Genomic DNA, 6,558 nt, shown 5'->3' with positions numbered 1-6,558 from the left:
TTGGGCAATGGTGGTTCTTTACAGCATCCAGAGAGGCCACGGTCGTTATTTTATGACTATTGTTACTACGCTTGTTTACCCAGGAAGGTGTCACCAAGTCTCATGACGACATTTGCAGGATGTGGCACATTTGGACCGGAGAGCTCCAGCGCACACTGGGCCTACTCTTGGGGTGCCCGTGACCTCGCACGCATTTAACAAAACAAAATCGAAGAAGATGAACAATGCACAGAGCCTACTCCACTCGGATAAACGGCCCCTCCATGCCATCTCGGCTACGGCAGTTTATTTGGCTATACTTCACCATGCTGGTCAAGTATCACAGCCACTGATGTTAGCCTCTGCCGGAAATTGAACTCGGGCCACCGGGTTCCTAGAGCAGTGCGCGAATCGCTGCACCTCTGCTCTTGCCCCTTAGTAAAACAATAATCTCACATATTCTTCAATCTAAAGCTGTTTATAAAACACTACACCGTATGATTACATTTTTACAGACGAGCTGGAAGGTTTTTTTTTTTAGACAGCTGAAGGAAGGAAAAGGCAACACGGCAACAGTAGGAAGGTTTCATTATTATTCGTGCTCATCAGCACAGCCTAACCATAATCGCCTACTGCTACTACCACTTCCAAGAGTAAGATGTCCTCGTTGCCAAAACCATTTTCTTGCCAGAAAACCTCACCTACGCTCTCTGTCCTCACCATCACTTTGGGTTCAATAGAATTAGTGCCATTTTGTGTCAAGTCCAGAGCAGTTATTTGATTAATGTACTCTACCCCGGCCACAGGAATGTGGCACTTCCACGCCAGGCTCGGTAAATATGAGCCGAGCAACGACCCGCTGTTGCTCATCTTTGGTGGGAAACCATTTCGACTTGCATTCCTCTCCAGTTTGCTCTCTTCTCGAAAACTCTTTGAGACATCAGAGGCAACATTTCAATTTGGCGAAAGGAAATCAATTTACATCAAACTACATCAGAAAAAAAATAAAGGATTTTGTTGACTGGCCGGCTGACTGTCACATGCGCCACTCAACACACACAGAGAGGGGGGGGGGGCACGCGGGTGACCGACACGCGGGTGGGGGTGCACGGTGGGGGAGCGTGGGGGGGGTGGGCAGCGGGTGGGGGGGGGGCGAGGGGGTCATCCAGGGGTGGGGACGTGGAGACGTTGGGGGTGGGGGTGAACCGTCCGTCAACGACGGCTACTTTTAAAACATCAAAAAGGCTGGCTGGCTGGCTCCCTGACTGGCTGCCTGGCTGGCTGTACGGATGGAGGGTCAGCTGCGAAGGACGTTGGCGGGTTATCAGTGACTTACAGATGGAGGTTTTTGTTGTTGCATAAATGTATTTACCCTGCTGTGGGGACGGCGGTGGTACAGTGGTTTACACGCAGCGCTGTGAACCCCACGACCTGAGGTTTTTTTTTTTCCAGCCACAGCTCACATCGGCGGTGGTGGAGAGTTTTGCAGTATGGTCACACATCTCCCCTGACTGACAGGGCATAGGGAGTCCTTCATCAGCAGTGGATTGACAAGAACCTGCTAATTATATTTTGCAATGTATTATTGCACATTTTAAAAAAAATGCATTTCTCTTTTAATATATATTTTCACATATACGGTATATATATGTCATTAGAATGAGGGTGAATGCCTCCTCACGCCGTGCCAATTTATGGGAATTGTTTGACCATACTTCACCACGCTCATCAGTGCGGATTGGTGAAGGAGGCACACAGGACATCACTCACCACTGATGTTAGCTGTGAGTGGGAATCAAACTCCGTTCGCTGGGTTCGTAGCACAGGGCGCTAAATATTACGCCCATCGCTCCACCTCTTCTTGTAATAATAATTTATGATTAGATGTTTATTTTGCACAAAATGTTAATGACACTTACAACCGGAGGACCTGAACTTTTTAAGACCGAAACAGGAGGAGGATTTCTCCACAATTCTGGCTGTTGCCTGAAGATGCTGGTTGCAATTATCGGTGAAACGTCACGTTACTTGAAGAGTAAATGTTGTGGGTTTACTCTCCAACACACAGGTGTGCTAAACTGGTAACTAATTGGCATGTTTTGTTCACGTGACAAACCTTACTAATTGGCCGTGTCGGGCGGTAGCATTTATATTTATGCGATCAAATCCTAAAAAAAAAAAACACTCTATTGTGGATAGCAAATTATAAATACACACATATAAAGTCTTCATCGAAATAACATCCATAATAACATACACAGCACCTTGCATACACATATACATGTAGGACACATATACACGAGGAGGCACGTGCACTCCTATTGTCCCCATCAAATCCCTATTAATCCCTCTTCGAACAGATGGCCTATTTTGCACGTCGGTTTGTGAAAATAAGGTCATAGCTTACTCCGGTTTTTTTTTTGGAATAAGGGGTTCATTATGGCCAGGTGCTCACTTTAAGAAGCCACTCTCAAGCCGCAGCTTTTATTGTAAATTTGCCTTTTTTCTAAAGTGCCACTTAACGTAGCTTTATTTAAAAAAAAATCCTTCTTTACAGAAGCGAAGCGAGTGACGGAGAGGGAGAAGAGGGAGGGAGGGAGGAGGGTGTTGGTGAAAGATTTAAAAAAAAGAGAATTCGCGCGCATTGCAAAACAATAATTTGCTGCGGGCTGACCTCGTGGTTTGATTTATTCTTCCACAACTCGTGGATGCGACGGTGACGATGGCGGCGGCGCTTCTCATTATTCGCATTGGCCTTTAACACATTCATTTTTAATTGTTACACAAAGGCGCTCCTCTGTGCAAGCAGGTGTTGGGGGGGGAGCAATGGTCAAGAGGACCAGGGTGGGGGGGGTGAGGGCGCCTATTTTGCATGCACTAATTGCGTTAGCTGTGCACGGCCTTGCAACAAAAAAAAGGTAAAAATGGCACATTGGGAAAAAATACGTCAAATATATATTTTTGTTATATACGTTTATAATTGTTATGGATGTATGCCAGTAAAAAATAAAAAAAGTCCAGGCTGGCCAGACACCTTGAATAAAACAGGAGATTACCCACACTTTACCCCGTCACACGTGACCTGTCCATCAAATAATTGTGCTGCGGGGAAAGAGATTTTAAAAAACCTTGACCATCATTTCAACCTCTGAATTGCGAGCCCAGTTACGCTGACCATTACACGGCGGCAGTGCCCTTAAGATGAGCTGAAACAATAAATTATCAGCAAGGCAGTTGGGTGGCGCAGTGGTTAGAGTGCGCAGGGCTCGTAGTTCTAAGGTTGTGAGTTCAAATCCTGGTTGGAGGATATCTAAGCCCATCATCCTCTTTGAGTGTATAAAATAGGTAGCACCACTTGGAGGTAGCAAAGCATTGACAGACAGCAGGAGAAGCAGCAAGGCATGCCCCTTCGGTCAAGAAGACTAAGGGATTAAATAACATTTTATGTGAAGCCAACTGTGGCTTAACCCATTACACCTCCCATAAGAATGTGGAATTCGCACCACTGGGGTAAGGTTTCCCAATAGGGATTATCACATGCTCATTTAAATAGAGGTCTCTTTGATTGTTGTTTTTAACAGATCATTTGCCAACAGTCTTAAGCAACTGCCATGAATAAAATACCACGTAATTTAATCCAAGACTTCAACAAAGCCACTAGAAAAATAAGCTTTGAGCACTTGAATAAATGTACATGCACGGGGCGACTATAAATGTTAAGGGCAGGATGCGGTAAGTAGTTTGGAAGTTGAGACTCTAAAGTGACGCCAACGTGCAGGGTGAAGAAGGGCAGGTTACCGAAACAAACATTGGAGCAGCACCCAGAGGTTGGCATCCAGGTGGACGACCTTAAGCCAGATGGGGGAGATGATTATGATGATGGAGCTGTAAGAGCAAAGCTTAACTGTGTAACTGTGGGAACTAGCACAAGGAAGGAAGTGACGGCGAAGTGGGGTCACTTCAACAGAATTGGCCATGATGACCTCTTAACCCTGACCGTCAAAATGAAAACATTTTTGTATTACAGACAACATATATAAAAAACATATCAACATCAGCATCAGCCAAGGTCAATCCACAGCTGGATGAAGGCCTCCCCCAAAATCCTGCGCCCATTTCTCATGTTTGCATGTACTCCTTGTGGTCGCGTGGATTTTTCTCCTGGTCCTCTGTTTTTTTCTCTACATTTAGAGCAGTGGTTCTTAACCATTACTTCAGCCTTGCAACCCCTTTGGTTCTCAATCGTAAAAATGTATAATGCTAATAAAGTCATAGGTTTCATTAAACAAAGGAGTTGTATTTACGTGCCCCGTGTTAAATTTGTGTTTTCGATTATTTACCTTCTAAAAGAATCTGTCCATGTCTCCCACCTGCAGAAAGGGCATCTCGCACCCCCAGGGGGTGCGTGCACCCCAGGTTAAGAACCACTGGTTTAGAGTAGTTGCCTTCTATAGATTTCCACATGATAAGCCACTTCATTGAGGTGTAATTTATGGCCAGGTCGCTTTTGAAAAAGAGCTATATAGCTCAGTGGTCCTTGCTTTGTAAAATAAATAATTAAATGTTTTGCAGTTTTTACCCCAATCCAACTTGCACCTGCACACAAGCTGATTCCATCGCTCCATCTCCGCGGCGGAATGAACCCTGGGACGCGTTCCATTTCCTTGGCTGCCACATCCCGTCATTATTCTCGACCATCGTACCCATGGTCACAAGTGCCGTGTGTAAATCACTACACCGTGTAACGGTAGCGTCATTGTTCAGTGTACATATGCGGGGATAGTCAACGGACTGAGCCATACTTGAGATGTTTGGCCAATTCTTTTTTTTAAGTGTTTTTTTTTTGTTCGAGTGGGGAGGAAACCATAGTGCCTGGACAACCCCCGGGCAAACAAGGAACTAACAAAAAACAGTCTTGAGACTCAGGCTTTTCTGAAAGAAGAAAAAAAAACCGAGGAATTGCACGTGTTCACGGTGCCATTATTATTAATTGTTCAAGGAGATAATTGTTTGTTGAGTCTAATGTATCGATTAAATCTGATTGGAAAGGTCAAAGTGTCTTCGTTGAAGCAAACGTGGGGGCGGTGGTGCTAATCTCCTTTGGCAATCCTGAGCCAAAATGGTGAAATTCCATATTACCATGGCAGAGGCCAGCTGTCCCCCTCAGATAAATTGGGTCACTCTTAGCAAAAGGTGAATTATCCTGGTCTCTCGAGAGTTATCACCTGGTGAAGTGAAATAAAATAAATTCGAAAACCACCGTTGATCTTCAACCGAAGGCAGGAGGCATTTCTTACATCCCCGCCAGGATAATGGCGCACGGATTGGTCAGTTGACATCTCAAATGGGATTTGAACTCATGGCCTTCCAATTGCGAATCAAGAATTATTTTTTTGTTAATTATTTTTATTGATCCAACCATGGGGTGGGGGGGAGGTACAAATGCCGCGACAGGTGAGTGGTGCATACAGGGATAGGCGGCTCAGACAAACAACCAACGTGGACGTGTAGGACCGTGGCGTTACGTGGAACGTGGTGCGTCAGATCCCCTGTCTTCGGGGAAGTAAGTGGGAAAGAGGGGAGGGGGGGGGTGAGTCAGTCTCATTTCAAGTTCAGTCAAGTCAACTCAGGGCCTCTAGAGTGGCATTCACGAGGGGGCCTCAGATCTGGGTGAACTCCCCTTCCCTGTTCCTAAGTGGCAGACTCGGGTGTTCTGAAGCTGCTAGGGCGAATTTGGAGGTATGCCAGAGGGTGAATTAGGGGGCCCCATGGCGAATCAAGCATTCGAATCACAGCACCACCCCCGAGCTCGATCCCGTAATGTCAGTGGCGATTTGTTAACCAGTCCGAGGCTGCCCCCTTCACTGGCCCGCACAGACCAGTGTGGTGAAGTATGGTAAAGCAAGGCCACGTGCCCAATGTGGATTGGGCAGACCTTCACCCTGCAGGGGGTTAACATGAAGATCAGTATGTTATTATAATTAAATATGTACTCTTGAACAATCTGAATACCTATATTATCAACATGGGCTACAAATAAAACATGTCAGCTCCAACGAACATCGGGAATGTTCATCTGTTTGCAGATCTTTAACTCGTGGTAAGAATTCCACATTTCTATGGCAGGGGTCAGTCTCTCCATAGGCACATCAAGTGTTCTCACCAAAACGTGTAATAACATGAACATAATTCACCCACGCTATACAACACAGAGCGTCGTTAACTCAATTATTTATAGGAATAAAGAACCCATTACGGCACGAACATGGTTTGGCATTCACGTGCGAGCGGCGGGGATATAAATAATGAATAAAAGGACATTTGAATGCCAACAGCTGGTATTCAACGCAAGCAAATAAAATAATAAAGGCAGGCGGTGTCAGCCTGGGTTTTGCATAACCCAGGATGAATGGGGGTCAATGATGGGACACTTGCTCATTACATTCAATTATTCCAGCCATCAATCAGAGATTAAAGCTTAAGACTCCAAGGCCTGCTCCTGTCACGCACTGGCCGCGTTAAACCGTGCGGCCACACTGGGAAATAGTATTCAGCCACATCACAGACCAACAGATTACA

The sequence above is a fragment of the Petromyzon marinus genome, chromosome 40 (genome assembly GCF_048934315.1).
Source record: "Petromyzon marinus isolate PM22_M1 ecotype Great Lakes invasive population chromosome 40, UKy_Petmar_22M1.pri1.0, whole genome shotgun sequence".
Lineage (NCBI taxonomy): Eukaryota > Metazoa > Chordata > Hyperoartia > Petromyzontiformes > Petromyzontidae > Petromyzon > Petromyzon marinus.
This window is presented reverse-complemented; position numbering follows the sequence as displayed.